This window comes from Lissotriton vulgaris, chromosome 2_1 (genome assembly GCF_964263255.1).
Source record: "Lissotriton vulgaris chromosome 2_1, aLisVul1.2, whole genome shotgun sequence".
Classification (NCBI taxonomy): Eukaryota; Metazoa; Chordata; class Amphibia; order Caudata; family Salamandridae; genus Lissotriton; species Lissotriton vulgaris.
In genome coordinates, this window is record NC_141687.1 from 2092110879 (window position 1) to 2092129466 (window position 18588).

The following is an 18588-nucleotide window of genomic DNA, read 5'->3' on the forward strand; positions in this document are numbered from 1 at the left end:
CCATTTAGGGCAGAGCGCTGCCACTAATTCTAGAAAACCAACCCCTATACAAAAGAAAAAGGGAGAAGGTCCAGAGCTAGCATTTTAGCCAGCTTAGTGTTATACAGACGCGTCAGTGGGTGGTTGCGTTCATATTGCGCTTCTGTAAACAACATCTTTTTAATGTTGCCCTGGACCAAGCATTTACGGGATGATGATGATATCTTCGACCCAGTTACGCTCGCTGATTAACTTTTTCGCATTGGTGTTTCACTCTCTCCCACACTCTTAGTGTGGCTCACATGGGGTGTGCTGCTGACAGGGGTACTGGCCGGTGTAAGTGAAGTGTTTGACACGTCTTCTTCCTCCTTGTCATCATCAGATGAAACAGCATTACGTGCAATTCTGGCTTCCTTGATCGCCTGTAGGTGCGCAAACCATTTGACAGCGTGCTTTCTTTCAAGATGACCTCTCTGGCCTCCGGTACCATAGTTGGAACCAAACTTACCACGACTAACTGCCAACTTACAAATGCTACAAATGGCAAAGTTTTCCTTTTTTGGGCAAACACTAAAGAAGTCCCAAACTGCGGACTTGAAATGTCTTTGGGGGCCGGAGGAGGCGGCGATACTGGTGGTGGTGGTCCTGCTGCTAATGCCAGATGAAGTGGAGGATGTGGATTGCCGAACTTCAGTACGTTTTGCACTTTCACCACCACTAATTGAGGTCGAGGTGGATGGAGGTCCCTTCTGGCGACTAAGAAATATGGAAGCGGTAGGTGTTGGTGTACTAGTTAACTCCAATGATTGTGGTGTTTCTTCCATTGCCTCCTCATCGACAACATCATCACGCTCAGCAGCTTCTTGGGCTAGGGTCAAAATGTCTTTTTGCTGCATGCCCGCTGGGGCTGCAGTGACCTTTATGATGACTGCGTCGTCGTTGTGAGAGTCTTCATCAGCAGGAGTATCCGCCACTTCTTGTTGAGCCTCATCACACTCCATAACTATGAGTTTTTCGACGACCTTCCCTTTACGCGTAAGTACCTTTGTCAGATCATGGTGTGCCTCACTCCCAGACGGCCGTGATGGTTGCCAATCTTCATCCAGATCATCAGAAGGAGGTGGGCTTGAAGAAGATGTAGACACCAACCTTGATCTTTTCCTTGCTAGGGATGTGGAAGACAATGAATGATCATCAGGAGGAGTGGCTTCCAATGATACATCGGCTTGATTGTCGATTTCCTGATGTTCCCCTTCTTCGGGAGGAACAACTATTGTGGGCACTTGTTGTGACGCTCCATGCACCTCTGCTTGCGCATCTCCTTGCGCTGCCTCTCCTTCCACATGTACTTGGGCTTGTACTTGCACATGTGGTTGTTGTTGCGGCTGTGGTTGTTCAACACTTGTCAGATGAGTAACAACAACCTGTGTTGATTCAGGGACATTGCTGCTACTTTCTTGCGATGAGCCAACATCACTGGTCGATGGTGATTGAAGAAGTACACTGACTGCCTCTGCAGCACTCAAGGGCTTGGACTTAAGTTGGCGTGGTGGTGGTGGTAAAGGCACTGAGCCCAATGGAGCGGGGGTGCTGCTCCCAGCTTGGTCCCCAGCAGATCCTGCTGCTGCTGCAGGCGTACTTTTTTTTTTACTCCCAAAAAACGCGGCAGCCGGCACACCAGCCTCCTTGGTAACTTGCTTCTTCTGCTCCTTACTGGCAACTTTCTTGCTAGAGGAGCTACGGAGAACTTTTTGGGGGGGCATCTTCTTCAGAGCAGGTCAGAACAGCAGGCCGCAGTTGCACGAGTTGCAGAGTTGTCTGTGGCCAGACGTGACGTTGCGTGACGTTATGCTGCACACACACACCGCTGCAGGACTTCTTCCTGGCACTGGTGGTTCTCTTGAGTCTTGTGCACCTAAAAGGAATGGAAGACAGAGGAACATCAGTTCAGTTATACACCCCAAAAAAATCGAAAAAAAACAGAAAAATCAGCACAATCCCATGCCCTCCATGATGTTTAAATTCAAGACACCCCACAGAAAGACTAGGCCCATGCAACACTCACTAGTCACTACCCCTGGTGAAAAGGCCACAACAACAGGCCAAAAAAATGAAAATCACAGAAAAATCAGCACAATCCCAAGCCATCCAGCCCCTCCATGATATTTAAATTCAAGACAACCCACTGAAAGACTAGGCCCATGCACCACTCACTACCCCTGGTGAAAAGGCCACAACAGGCCAAAAAACGAAAGTCACAGAAAAATCAGCACAATCCCAAGCCATCCAGCCCCTCCATGATGTTTAAATTCAAGACAACCCACAGAAAGACTAGGCCCATGCACCACTCACTACCCCTGAAGAAAAGGCCACAACAGGCCAAAAAAAACGAAAATCACAGAAAAATCTGCACAATCCCAACCCATCCAGCCCCTCCATGAGGTTTAAATTCAAGACAACCCACAGAAAGACTAGCCCCATGCACCACTCACTACCCCTGGGCATAATGTATGAAAGCTAGGCAAAATGGGTGCAGGCCTGAGAACACTGCCTGCATTCAAAATGCCCCCCTCCCTCCCAGCACATGGCCAGGGCCTGTAGCAGCACTCAAAATGGCCCCCAACCGCATGGCCTGTCCCCATGAACACCCCAAAAAATCGAAAAACACAGAAAAATCAGCACAATCCCAAGCCATTCAGCCCCTCCCTGATGTTTAAATTCAAGACAACCCACGGAAAGACTAGGCCCATGCACCACTCACTACCCCTGGTGAAAAGGCCACAACAGGCCAAAAAAACGAAAATCACAGAAAAATCAGCACAATCCCAAGCCATCCAGCCCCTCCATGATGTTTAAATTCAAGACAACCCACAGAAAGACTAGGCCCATGCACCACTCACTACCCCTGGGCATAATGGATGAAAGCTAGGCAAAATGGGTGCAGGCCTGAGAACACTGCCTGCATTCAAAATGGCCCCCTCCCTCCCAGCACATGGCCAGGGCCTGTAGCAGCACTCAAAATGGCCCCCAACCACATGGCCTGTCCCCATGAACACCCCACAAAATCGAAAAACACAGAAAAATCAGCACAATTTCAAGCCATCCAGCCCCTCCATGATGTTTGAATTCAAGACAACCCACAGAAAGACTAGGGCCATGCACCACTCACTACCCCTGGTGAAAAGGCCACAATAGGCCAAAAAAACGAAAATCACAGAAAAATCAGCACAATTCCAAGCCATCCAGCCCCTCCATGATGTTTAAATTCAAGACAACCCACAGAAAGACTAGGCCCATGCACCACTCACTACCCCTGGGCATAATGGATGAAAGCTAGGCAAAATGGGTTCAGGCCTGAGAACACTGCCTACATTCAAAATGGCCCCCTCCCTCCCAGCACATGGCCAGGGCCTGTAGCAGCACTCAAAATGGTCCCCAACCACATGGCCTGTCCTCATGAACACCCCAAAAAATCGAAAAACACAGAAAAATCAGCACAATCCCAAGCCATCTAGCCCCTCCATGATGTTTAAATTCAAGACAACCCACAGAAAGACTAGGCCCATGCACCACTCACTACCCCTGGTGAAAAGGCCACAACAGGCCAAAAAAACGAAAATCACAGAAAAATCAGCACAATCCCAAGCCATCCAGCCCCTCCATGATGTTCAAATTCAAGACAACCCACAGAAAGACTAGGCCCATGCACCACTCACTACCCTTGGGCATAATGGATGAAAGCTAGGCAAAATGGGTGCAGGCCTGAGAACACTGCCTGCAATCAAAATGGCCCCCTCCCTCCCAGCACATGGCCAGGGCCTGTAGCAGCACTCAAAATGGCCCCCACCCACATGGCCTGTCCCCATGAACACCCCATAAAATCGAAAAACACAGAAAAATCAGCACAATCCCAAGCCATCCAGCCCCTCCATGAAGTTTAAATTCAAGAAAACCCACAGAAAGACTAGGCCCATGCAACATTCACTACCCCTGGTGAAAATGCCACAACAGGCCAAAAAAACGAAAATCACAGAAAAATCAGCACAATCCCAAGCCATCCAGCCCCTCTGTAATGTTTAAAACAAGAAAACCCACAGAAAGACTAGGCCCATGCAACACTCACTACCCCTGGTGAAAAGGCCACAACAGGCCAAAAAAACGAAAATCACAGAAAAATCAGCACAATCCCAAGCCATCCAGCCCCTCCTTGATGTTTAAATTCAAAACACCCCACAGAAAGACTCAGTGCACCCACCACTGAGTACCCCTGGGCAAAAGGCCCCAAAACAGCCCAAAAATCGAAAATTCCAAAATTGTAGTTGCAGCAACTGTAATGCCCCAAACAAACTTACTTGTGAAATTTCCAATCCAAAAGTGATCCAAATAAAGTCAAAAAGGCCTCAAATCCAAATATCCAGCAGCATCCACAAAAAGTAATCCTTCCAGCTCCAGATCCAAATGAAAAGTGACCAGGAGATGGACAAAGCACTGGGAGGAGCCTGCTGGACAGGAACAGGAAGTTGAAGACTGTGGGGCACTTCCTTCCTCCCACCCCCCCACCCCCCCCCCCCCAAAATGGACTCCTCGCAAAAAAAGTGCAGGCAAATGTCAACCTGAGGAGGTATTCATATAAAAATCATCATTTCCAGAAGGTTTATGCTGCTTGCTGGTGGATTTCTTGTGCAGAATTGCAAATTTTGTATTTTTCCGAGTGCAAGATTGTTGCTGCTCGCCGCATCTACAAGCTCGCAATTGCGAAGTACCGCGATACGTGATCACGACGTACTCACGTTGACAAACTCTCGCTGTGCAAGTTGGCAAGCCGCGATTACGTAATCGCGCTCGCCAAATTCCTGCGGGATCCCGCAGCAAGATCCAAAATGGCGCAGCACTCGCAAAATATCAAGAAAAACAACTTGGCAAACGCTGAATGACATTAAGTAAACGCTGCGCGCCGCAAAATTGTATCACCAAGAAAAAAAAATCCACTGCGTGCGAATTTGCGGATTTTCGGTAAATTCGCGAGCGTTCGCGGATTGCGAATTTACCGAAAATCCGCAAAATCCGCCAGTGGAACGGATTTTCCGCCCATGCTTAGTCATTGCTCATGATAATCAAATACAGGCATGATCAACTACATCTTCCCCTTGCCTGGATATTGATTTCTCCAAGAACGCATTTATTTTGCATGAACATATATTCCTTCGGGGTTAATTCATAACGTTCTTATTCCTGACTTGTACGTCAATGCTGGCATTCCTAAACTGCTTCAAGGTATAAATATGGCACACACAAGTAATTAGGTTTAATATATTCGATAGAGATACGCTGACGTCGGTCCTATGTCAAAGCTATAGTGTATATTATTCCAATGCGCAGAGCCTATCAGGGATATAGGAACTACACTACAATAGCTACTTCCCACTGCAATAAGATTTACACTGGAAAAAAATGCTTTATCCGTATTTTGTATTGGTTTGCGTCACTTTCTGTGACTTTATACTGGTGCAAAGTGTGGATAGTTCTACCCCTTGGCGTTCTCGCTCTTTCACCAGCTTAAGCTGAACACTAACCTGACTGCCGAACTCCCTCTGTTTTCAGACTAAAAGTTAGTCCCACCAATTCTTAAATTATGTACCATCTGCCTTTGACAGCTTGATTTTTTTCTTATTGCACTGACAAAGTTTTGCTCATTTGGAGGCCAGACCTCTTTGTTGCTCTATGAATCTGCCCTGATGTTTTTGAATGTCACTGCTCTTTGGCCTTTTATTATATAGGTCATTAAGTCAAAAGCCAAACAAGAAAACTTAAAATGCACCGAAATAATATGGGTATACATAGCTGATCTTAGAGTATTGCAGTAAAGGCCAATCAGAGAAAAAAAGGCATATGCCCTGTTGCCCCACTCTCAGTTCTCCTTGCCTTATACAGAGAGAAAGGAGCCATTTTATTTTTAAAGGTGGAGCTTCAACTAGCTCCGCTGCTGCAAACCCTTAGGTTGGCCTAGCTTTCAAAGGGCACCAACATCAACAAAGGACCCCGTACACTGGGAGAAAACTCTGAACACACCACGGCCATCATGAAATTCACAGAGAAAGCAGGGAACTTTAAATACTTGGTGTTCACCAGTGCCAGGGCTGGACTATTATTTCAAAGCAGCCGAGGACATTTTCTGGCACCAGCCCCGGGGGAGTCTCTACCTGGCCCCAGGAGGCTGGAAACAGTTACTTGCTGCTCTTGTTAGTGAGTGGTTATGCCAAGGTTTGGGTCCTGCGCTGTCCATACCACTGGAGTCACGCTAGCCCGGCTGATGAGGGGTGATGCCCTGAAACAGGTCCCAGGATGGTTGTTTCTGGTCCAGGGAGACCTGGCCTGGCAGTTCAGGCTGGACTATTCCCTTTAGAAACAGGATCAAGCCTGATTTGCATATGGCTGGGTTAAAATTGGAATAGCATGGGGAGCAAATATACAATGGATTTAGGCCTGGATTTCGATATTGAGGAGAATGTTTGACATTGATCAGAGTTCTGTCGATCAATTGTTGTTTTTGAATTTTTCACCACGAGTGGGATGGGTAGGCCCAGTTGTGGTTATCGTGCTCTCCATGCCACTAGTGTCAAGGTAGCCTGGCTGATGAGGGGTGATGCCCTAAAACCAGTCCCACAATGATTGTTTCCGGTCCTGGGAGGATCTGGACTGGCAGTTCGGGCTAGACTGTTACCAGGAGGAACAGTCAAGGCTGATTTGCATATGTCTGGGTTTAACGTGGAATCACACGGGGAGCAGATAAATTATGGATCTGGGGTGAATGTGTGACATTAATCAGCATTCTGTGCATTAATTGTTCATTTTGGGGGGGCGCTAGAGGATGCATGGCAAGATGACCGCACCCTAGTAAGGCTTTGCCCAGCTGATCACACATCCAACAAATATCTGCCCACAATTGCTGCATCTTTGTGCTGAAAACGTGCGATCTCTAAGCTCGTCTTCTTACATTGGAGGCAGTGTGGATTTCTGGAGGCCGCCGCAACAACCATAGTTTTGGCGGTAATGGACTCGGCGGCGTCTCTGCAAAATGGCGGCTGCCACGGTACCTTGATATCGGAGCTTGCTACCTGAAGCACGCAACATCGAAGGCCAGAGGTGACCAGTCTGCCATCGTCTGTGCTGTAGTGGTATGCAACAGACTGCCTGAGTGCTGCCTGTGCTATGTGGTCCCCAGAGCTGCTGGACCTGTGGGAGGGTGCTGTGCTCTCCCTGGATGCGGAGCCACTTCTGAGTGCTGCTGAGTGCGGAGGCCTGGGGGGCACTAACGGACCTGGGGCGAGAAGAGGCCCGACAGAGACATCGGTGCACCTGGTGCTGGCTGTGGTAAGTGGGATGCGGTCTGGTCTGGGCCGGTAGCTGCAGGTACGGGCCTGGGTGCTGGCCGCGGCCTGCGAGCCGTGGCTGGAGGCCAGTGCACAGGAGAAGCGGGGGCCGGTTCATACTGGTGACATTTTTGCTAAAGCGGCGCAGAGGACAATAGGCATGAACTGCTTTCAGGGTACTAAGTGCCCGCTGTGAAATGCTTGTGTGCCGGAATTCACGCTGCTTCAATCCACTGCCCCATAATCCCCGCATAGCTGCCTTCTGGCTGCGGTAATACTGCTGCATACTGGCAAAGCTGCTCCACGCCTGGATTGATTTTGGTGTTGTTACCTCCGGCTTGTGGGCTTGGTGGGTTATCAAGTCCTGGTGCTTGCTTGGGACCCAGTTGCCTGATTGTTCTGGATGCCCCTAGGCTTCATTGCTACAGCGGGGCAGTAGCCACTAGCATGGACCACCTTTGGGGCACTAGGTGCCCTCTGTGCACTGTTGATACAGGCTCGGTGTGCCTGGTCTCGCGCTGCATCAATCCACGGCCCTACAATCACTGCATAGCAGTCTTCTGCCCACTTCCATATTGCTGCATACTGGAATAGCTGCACCGCAGCAGGATTTACTCTGGCGTTTTCACTCCCTGCCTACATTATCACAAGTAGTGGATTGGTGAGCCGGAAAGTTCTGGGGCCTGCTTGAGACCTCGTCGCCTAACTGTGCTGCATGCCCCCTGGCCCATTTTCCACACACTAGTGGATACTCGGAGTGTGCACACTTGGAGCAAGATCCATAAAGCAGCGGTGCAGACACATCATACGAGCACCCCTGAAGTGGTTCGGATCTATCTAGTGGGTAATGTGGAGGCCCAACAACGTTAAGGCTCTGGAGTTATAAGAACTGCTGGCATACTGGAACTCTGGTGCCTGACTTTATTCACTGTTTATAAGTGCTGTACAGGGTGTGCTCCTAGTTAGTTTAGTTTTACTGTGTGGACTGCTATTTCCCATTTGCTTCACCCACCATCTACTATGTGGAAAACAGACAAAAAGGCAACCTCGCCTCACATTTGAGGAACGAAAACTGGCAAGGCCCACCAGATTCAGAGGCAGATGTCCAGGGAGATGGCCCATCCACGTTAGAACCCACGCTGATGGCCATTCAGAAGAGCCTCCAATCCTTTGAGGGAAATATGTCTGCCATGAATCATAGACTAGACCACATGTCTGCTCAACTGGCAAAGCAGAATGTGAGACTGGGTGAAGTGGAGCAAAGGGTCTCCACCAGGGAGGATAGTCTCAGTGAGTTCGCTGGTAAGACATTTAATATGGAAAAGATTCTGGCACTGATACAGGCAAAAACCGAGGACTTGGAAGCCTGGTCCTGCCAGAACAACATTAGAATTACAGGCCTTCCGAGGTCCACAAACACTGGTAGGATGGAGACCTTTATAGAGACAGTGACAAAAGAACTATTTGGCCCTGAGATCCTGCCCTCCATGTTTATAGTCTAACCAGCCCATCGGTCTCTGGCAGCGAGACCAGTGCCGGGCGCTCCACCTCACCCTATATTTGCTTGAAATTGAACTATAGGGACCGCAACACCGTATTGAGGCTGAGCAGAGCAAAGGGCGCCATCACCCACCAGAGGAACTTGCTGTCCTTTTTCCCTGACTTTATGGTCACAGACCAGTCTGCATGGCGGGAACTTCGCAGTGTGAAGCAATCCCTCCAATCAGAAGGCATCCTGTATGCCATGTTGTACCCTGCTCGCTTAATTGTTGGCCTGGAGGGGGGCTTCAACATTTTTGCCACATCTAAGGCAGCGATGGACCATGCAAGAAAATTGAAATGCTGGTGCTGTGAGCCCCGTCTGAGCTTGACAAAGAGCTATAAGCTAATATGTTTCATGGTCTACTATCCTCCATGAGGGCCTAACCTAGTTTTGTCTGTCTGTGGGTCCACTGCTCTGTACAATGGTCCTTACTAGTTCTTACCTGATTGTTGAGTGTAATGCAATAGTAACAAATGTCTGCTCTTTGATCCTGGTACAGGTACTAGACCTGATCAGCCACCTCCTGCATAGTAGGAGGCTGGTAGCACTCTGACACCCCTGCATGGGAGTTCCCCACACTATGCAAGTTTTTGTGTTTTTTATATTGAGGATTGTTCAATCAAGGAAGGGATGGCTTTGGCAAGTTGGGCATGTTAAAGTGGTTGGGAGTAGGAGGGGGGATGGGCTGGGTATGGATGGCACTATCTGTTGCAATAAGTATGGACCCTGGTAATATATTCATGCAGTTCGTCTGCTCACTTGCATGCCAATGATAGTTACTGTGCTAGACCTTACACTATTCCTCATCATGCTACAAGACACGCTTTGGTGATAATATTGAGTTCCTTAAATGGAACGTTTGTGGCCTAAATAGTCCCAAGAAAATCCATCTGTTCTGGTCCATCTTGATAGTCTGGGTGTACAGGTGGCCTTTTTACAGGAAACGCACCTCACAAAGCCCTCCGAGAAACCTATGGGCTGGGGTGGTGGTGGCCTCCTCCTACTCCTCCCACTCTATGGGGGTATGATCCTGGTCTAAAAAGGGGTCCCATTTACTGTGCTTCACACTGAGACCGATGTGCAGGGCAGGGTGGCAATTGTTCAAGGCAAGCTTGGTGGTGTGTGGGTTCTTATGGTATATTTGTATGGCCCGAATATTGATGACCAATCGTTCTTCGTAGAAATTTGGTGCCCAATCTCTATGTTCCCACCTGCAGAGATTTTATGGACAGGGTTTTTAAAACATGCTTGGATGCGAATGCAGACACATTGGGGAGTGGAGCGGCACGAGACAGGCAAGTGACGGATGCTATACTGGGGTTGCTGGATGCTGGTGACCTCTGCTATATTTGGCGTTTGTGGGATCCGGATGCACGAGAAAGTACCTTTATTTCCACTGTGCATGGTACCTGGTCCCGCTTGGACTATTGGCTCATCTTGGAGGGAGCATGCAGGATGGTGATGAACGTAAGTCATTTGGCCAAAACTTTATCCGCTCACTCCACTGTATTAGTAGAGATGCAGGATTCGGAATGCGAGTGGTCCCCCTTCACTTGGCGCCCACAGCAGTCCTCCCTTTTTTTTTTTTGTCCTCATTACGCAACTGTTAAAAGTCAGGAGTTTTCAGGGATCCTTCTCGACATTCGTGGCACCCTTGAGAAAGGAAACCCCTTACGTCCACATACTTATAGGGAGAAGGCTTGGTTATTCATAGTGGGTTGAGCTAGCCATTTTTGCTACTCTTAAAAGCCTTTCTCATCATTGTTGCGATAGCGTAATCATTGGACCGTAAACAGAGGAGGTGATTTGGAGAACCAGGAATGTTGCCTTCAAGTTTCAAATACACATTATTTATACCACACCCTTTAGTTCACCGCTTATGGTATTCTTCCCACAGGTCCCAGAATCTATATCTTTTAGAGGCATACCTCTTATTTTTATCTAAATTAAACACTTTCAAGATTGAGGCCAACCATTCATTATGAGTAGGGGGAACCCGAGTTATCCATTTTACACAGATCTCCCTCCTTGCCAAAAGAATCAGAATGAAAAGTAAATTCTCTTGGGCTTTAGTAAGAGGCCTTCCCACATTTGTTCTTGAGATCCCAAAAATAACTAGGTCCTCCCTAACTGACCCTGTTTTTAAGTGCAAGGTTGACAAGGTGATCCACAACTTTTTTAGGGAAAACCAGGGTACCGTGACTAGCGCTGCCATCCTGTGTGAAACATTTAAAGTCACCATCCGGGGGGTTTGCATAGGAGCACTGGCCGGAGTGTTGAGAGACTTGCGACTAAGGATCAGTAGGCTCGCTGCAAAAATTGCCACTCTGGAGTGGGGCTATGCGCGTCATCCTGCTCCAGATACACTTTCCGCGATGTGAGATCTGGTGACTGAGCACAATAAAACTGTGGATCAAGAGATTGCGCACAGGTCTTGACGAAGTACCGCTTGCTATTACAGTGAGAAGACAGACCCAGACGTTCACTGGCTCAGAAACTGGCAATGCCCCGGAGTCAGGACTGCATCACTGAGATGCTAGACACAGAGGGTCTCGGATGCTATTCTATCCGAAGAGGTACGTAGCAGGGTTGCCCCATGTCGCCGATGCTCTTCGCGCTTGCATTGGAGCCCTTAGACTGCAAGCTCTGCCAGAGGCATGAACAGGTGGCATTGCGTTTTAGGCAAAGAACGCTGTTTGTCACGTTAAATGCTGATGATATTTTGCTATATGTACGTGAGCCTACAAAGTATCTCAGGACTTTATATAAGTTGGGCAAAATCTACGGTGTTTCCGCTGATGACTGGGACACAAGAGGCAGAACCGGACTTCCCAATGGCATGGTCTACTGATCCTGTGAAGTATTTAGGGTTCTGGTTGAATTGAGATCCTGAGGTAGTGATTTCTGAAAACTATGAATGGGCCATTTCTAAGATCCCTGATCAGGCAGTGTGATGGGCTAAATTGCCACTTTTCCTAGCAGACCGCATACCTGTCACAAAGATGACGATTTTGCCGAAACTTATCTAAATGTTCGTCAACATCCCACTCTGACTTAACATTGCATTGTTTAACCCCTTGGCTGCTGGGGTAATTTTCCTGCTGTGCTGTGGGCGCGCACAGCGCCCCGGTGCTCATGACGAGCTCAACTCATCATGAGCTACAGCGCTCCTGTGCTCATGACGAGCTGAGCTCATCACGGCCACACCAGTTTCATTAGAACGCTCAGCACAGCAGGGGAATTATCCCAGCCTGGGAGCGTTCCAATGGCCATGACGAGCTCAGCTCGTCATCAGCACACGAGCACCGTGGTTGATGATGAGCTCCATGGGAGGGGTTAATACACTGCCATCGGCATTGATACCCTTTGTCTGGGGTGGCATGAAACCTAGATGTAGTTGGGATGTGCTGGTGCAACCATTCGAGCGGGTGGCTTTGAAGCACCTGACATGAGGCTTTAATACCTGTGCGCGCAGGCACAGTATACACATTATTAATACTTTCCGCATCGGTTTCAGCCTCACACTGCAATTGAGATGGATTTGGTACTTCCCGTGCTACTGGTGTGGCTGCTTTGACTGGTGGGTATGAAGGGCTGAGGACAGAAATTAACCCTGTTCTATGCAAAGAGTGGGCATGGAAGACACTCGCAAAAATAGCGCAGTTAAATGATCTTTATGCTCCTGCGTTACTGCTTGCGGCACATCCAGATATCTCCGCGGTTCAAGAGCCAGCCGCGTTGATAGCACTTGGGGCGGCGGGCATAACACAACTGGAAGACCTATATAAGCAGGGTCAGTTCCGTTCACTTTCCTACGTGCAGGCCAGCCGGACCAGGGTATGATGCTAGAGTTTACATATGTGCGAGTGCGGCAGGCGATTAGAGCTATTTTCCCTGATTATCCAGCAGAACTGAAACCACTGCTTGCTAAACTGCTGCTAAATTTAAAAAAGATTTTTTATTATATTTGAGCAATGTAAGAGATAGCCAGGTGATGGTTAAGAAAAGGGTTGCAGAGCACTCGTTGTTAGTTAGCTCCCCACGAATAGAATCTTATTTTTCTTTCTATTTCAACTACGCCAAGATGTTTTATTCGATTAGGTTCAGGATGTGCATTGCTCATCCGTTAGTTTCGTATCCACGTAATGCATACTGTGACTCTAAATTAGATCTGTGTCCATATAACTCAATTTCTGCACAGAGCACTCTACACTTTATGTTTTTTTGTAAACTTTACCTTAACCTGATACTCACCTTTTTAAAACCTTTATTAAGATTTTTAAAGATTAGAAAGTATCAACCTGCATTATGTCACCTACTTCTTTTAAATGATGAATTTATTTGTTTTATGATTTATAAGTATATCTCCACTGCAGTGCGGCTTCGTAATATCGTTGGAAAGTGAATCCCTGTGTATTGATTATGTTGGCTAAAATTTTATCATGCTTATTTTCTTCTGTAAAATAATGACTTATTTTGTTCTTTTATGGCTATTTTTTAGCCGAAATAAGGATTTTTGATCCAATTTGATCTCAAGCCATGCAATCGGAGACTGGTAGCGGTCTTAACATTACTTGCCAAGCGGGCGATGGCACAATGTTGGGGAGCTAAAACTACACCAACGCTGTAAAAATGGGTCTGAGACTTGATATACTGCCGAGAGCAGCTATAGATATATATGCAGAGGAACTGCCCGAGGCTTCACGGCCCAAGGACTTTTGGGTAACACTCACGGGGTAGCTTGTAGGGAATCCGAATTTGCAGTAAATATGATGTGTTATGGTTTGGCTCCAGGTGGTCACGGACTTGGTACTATCTATGAGAACTGTTATTATTGTAAAGGTGTATGCTGATTTGGGTTCAAGAATAATAAATATAGTGCCGTGGGGGGAGGTGCTGGGGTGGTGGGATGGTCTTTGGTATGCTGTTGCACAATGTAAAAATTGCTTGTTTTTACTATTTGTATGCAAATGACTTTTTTGGTCCTAGATTTGGGGCATGTTTGCTTCTGATATAATTTTTTTTTTTTTATTGTTTTGTATTTGTAAACCTGAGTGGGATGTGTGGGCCCAGACATGAGTCCCATACTCTCCATGCCACTGGAGTCAGGCTAGCCTAGCTGATGAGGGGTGATGACCAGAAACCGGTCCCATGATGCTTGTTTTTGGTCCAGGGAGCACCTGGGCTGGCAGTTTGGCAGGACTGTTCCCATGAGAAACAGGGTCAAGACTGATTTGCAAATGAGTGGGTTTAAACTGTAATGTCACGTGCAGCAAAAAACATTAGATTTTGGCCCAGATCTCTGTACTGGGGGAATGTTTGTATTTGATCAGCATTCTATCCATCAATTGTTTTTTCTGCTTTTGTTAATGGGGGCCAATATTGAAGCACCACTTCAAAACCGGCCCCCACCTCTGCAATACAGGCTACCGCTCTTCCAGCCTCCTGGGGAAATTCATGATGCTAGTACGGCCAGTCCGGCCCTGCCAGTGTGACATTGAGTTGGTGAGGTCTAAATGACGCCGGTAATATTTGGAATCTGTGATCCTAAAGCAAGAGAAGTCTTTCCTAATATCTACTTAATCTTTTGTTCCATTAATTTGCACCAAAACAGTGCAAGTTCTTTTTTCCTTTCATGTCCATTTATATTTCATTGAAGTTTTGTATTGAATTCCTTGTGTATCCTACGTGATTTCGCATCATACTTCTTACCTGGCAAAATTATATCTAATATTTTATTAAATAGCTCTGTTTGGAGTTTCATGTGGGTGACGAACTCATCCAAACCTCATTAATTTATGAGGTGTTTAGTCAAAAAATGCAATCTTTTCGATTCGATAATCTAATCGCTGAACTGTATGGCTTGCCTAATAATATTTATTTTGGTTACATTTCAATGAAGCATATTGGATTTGGAGTCGTCATAACTTGCACATTAGCCGCAAGAATCTAAGCGCAGTGCACGGTGAACAGAGTGATGAAATGAAGAAAAATCCTCATGCTTTTCAGCCATATGTTCGAGAGGGTCCAAATTCTGCGGACTGTGACTAGTACATTAAATGTTGATGCTAATTTGACCTACATTCCGACAAATGCGGCCCTGCCAGCTCTAATTTATTTATAATTAAAACACAGATATTGACAGTAAATCTGATTGTGGTGTCTAGACTAATAAATAGTAACTCAGCTCTGTACCTGCCTGGGGAGTTGCTGTGTTTCCATATTAAGAAGACAAACCTGTTGATAAACTCATTCCCCACATCCCTATCGTGCCCAAACTTACTTTCTTTAGTGTCAGAGTTATAATTCATGATCGAAATGGAATGCAATCTTGCTATTGTTCTGAATAAAACTATTCTCTCGGAAGGTGCTAACCTGTGTGCGTTCGCACAGGACATGAAAATCTATTTTATAGTGGATGGTTGATCTGGTGCAGAACAAAGCCTACAGTTTGACACAGGGTCTCTGACTCTCCTACAAGTTTACTTCCGGTTTTGGCAAAACATATTCCTAATTTAAAGTGTTTGAAATGTGCAAGACCCGAATAAGAATAATTTAATATTACTTGTTTATCTTTGTGGTGTCAACTCTACAGTATTAAACTACATATAACAAAGAACTGCCTTTCTTTTGAAGACATCTAAATAAAATATCCGACCCCAAATTAACATACTGAGCAGTGACGGTCAATACATCCGAGGCGAAAACCATGCAACAGGATAAATATTTGATGGATCTATTGCTGACACAAACTACTCTATTACATCATTGTCTTTCCTAATTCATGGCTACAAGAAGAGAGGTCTTAAGAACATCTTACATAGGTACGTGTACAATGGTCAGGGTCTATTGATCATAACCAAGAATTTATCATAGAACCTTTGACATTAATACATTATTAAGAGATTGCTTCTGTGCGGTACAAAAACATTTATTTCAACATTTTGAGAAAAGTGTAATTCGCATTGTTCAAAATAAGTACCACAAGCAATATAACAGGCAAGAAAACAATTACTTCATCGGATCAAGTAGAAACTGAAGGACATAAGTCTCAATTAAATTCATGTGAGACAACGCTCTTGTGGATACGATTCTCAAGTGTTCGCTAAATAGTATACATTTCAAATGCGCTCAAAAGTGACAAGGAAAAGAGACAGTTAAAGGGGATGGGTGTGGTTGGATACAGGTAGGGACAGGGTAAAGGGTGTTGTGACCTTAATACAATCACAGTGATTTGTGATGCAACCTTTACAGACTAATTTTGTTCATTAGTTCCATTTCCTTCTTTAACATAGGATCTGTATTAATCAATTGGTTGCTTCCTATGTTAGGAGGGTGAATTACAATCCGGTCTACGTTTTGACTCCCGGAATAAGGGTTGATTGAAGCCTCATGCTGGGGTCTTCTTCAGGACTTAAGGGTACAGGAGCGCCTAAAGATGATACAATTATAGAGAGGACTGTATCAAAAACTAGAGTTTGAGGAGCACTAGTACTGCAACTAACTCGATTAAAAAGTGAGCTTCTTACTTAGTGTAGGGCCGTCCAGTGGCCTATTGACGTTGGACCATCATCGGTTCCTTAGTAGTGAGTGGTGACCTAAAGGTGTTTAAAATTGGAGGCATAGGTTTGAGTGCTGGGTTAATTAAGTAATCCTATGAGCAAATGCTCGCAGAAATGACAAAGGGGACACTTACTGGGACATCCACGGCTTTCCAATTAATCAATTCTTTGGATCATTTCCATTACTTGGCTCGTCGAGATGCTTTAATTTCTGAAGATTAAAAGAAAAGGTTTTGTATAATGTAAACGAGTCCTATTCCAGTATAAGGGGATAGTTTTTATCGGTATGAATGAGACTGATATGTAGTCTAGTTCATACTTTAGTCTAGGGACATCTGTAAGACAGGACTAGAAATTAGTAAGGTAATCCTGCGTCTCGAAATTAGTCTATGATTAAGTGTTTAAAACAAGTCTAGCTCGTATATCAAGCAGATATATATCATCAAGGTTAAAAATACTCGGGGAGTATGCAATTCCTTTTTGGAGGAATTATCTGCTGCTTACCGTCAGGACTTCATCTGAGCGAGTGCTTTCAACAGCGCTGCCAAGCCGCGAGTGAGCAAGCCGCGAGGTGCAGGCGCTGGATACTGCCTGGAGGTTCGTCATGATCCTCCAATCAGGTTGCAGCAATCGCATCCTGTGCAGGGGGTGTCTACAAAGTTCAAAAGGAAGCTAAGACAATCCCTAAGCCCTAAGTTAAGGGATCTTCTTCCTGATTTGAGAACACTACAGGTTCCTGCTTATAGGGAATCTTACTGTCCTGAGGCAATTACACCCTGGAGGGGAACTTGAAATGGGCACAAAGCAAAGTTAAACATGATAATAACCGTATAGGTCTTACATTATTAAATTTGAAAACAGTGAAACATGTTATCATACACATAGGGATAATGTTCCGTAATCACTGAATGGCTCTTTGTCCGACTTGCCAAAATAGTGGTGCATTTGGCGTTCAAACATAGCTGTGATGTAAGGAGCATGAAAGACACATTACAAACGTGTCAACAGATTTTAGTCACAGTTGATCAAAGCCATTTGGGAAAAAGTTACATCTGTCTCATTTAGTCCATTTTGTACTGAGTCAAATCGCTGCATCCATTTACATTCTCGTGTGTTCAAAATGAAATCTAGATCCCCACCCCTGGGTCCCAGTGTGATTTTCTCAATAACCACCCATTTTAGGGATTCGGGTGTTTGGTTCTTCGCTTGAAAGTGGTCCACTAAGGGAGCCCCCATAGTTAGGCATCTTATTCTACTGCAATGCTGCAGTATCCTGTTTTTGATCTTCTGCTTAGTTTGACCTATGTAGATCAGGCCGCATGGACAAAAAATTGCATATGTTACTCCATTACTGTTGCAGTTAGTGAGTGCTTTCAGATCAATAGTAATGTTATTGTGTGTAATAGTCTTTGTTTCAATGCAAAGCGCACAGGCCTTGCAGTTGCTGCATTTGTAATTCCCAATTATATTGGGGAGATTCCACATTGTTTGTATGATTGGAGCTGGTGTGGTGTCCAGCATGGAGCGGACCACCAGGTCTCTGATACTTTTCGCCTTTTTGAAGGCATGCATGGGGGGGTCTGGGACTTCAATCACATCTGATATGATGCTCCAATGGTTGTTGACTATTCTGCGGATCTTGTTGCTCTTGCTGCGAAAAGTCGTGGCATAGATCATCCTGTTTTCCAGGAGTTGTTGGTTCCTTGGTACGAGTAGGGTTTCCCTGTTACTGAACCATGCCCTTTTGCGTGCTCTTTTGACCAGTCTTTTGGGGTATCCTCTTTCTAGCAGTCTACAAATAAACTCATCTGATTCAGCAAAGTAATCATCTTTCATGGTGCAGTTACTCCGAATGCGGAGGAACTGCCCAAATGGTAGATTATCCCGTAGGGCCCGGGTGTGATGGCTTGTATACCTAAGTAGAGTGTTCCTCTCGCTTGGTTTTCTATATAAGGTCGTATATAAGGTTCCATCCTGTTCTCTGATGGTTATATCCAAGAAGTCAATGGATTCGTTACTGCAGTTGGTGGTGAATTTAATGTCTTCAGACTGGGTATTCAACCATTGAGTAAAAGTATCAAGGTCTTGTTCCTGTCCTGTCCAGATCATGAGGATGTCGTCAATATATCTGTGG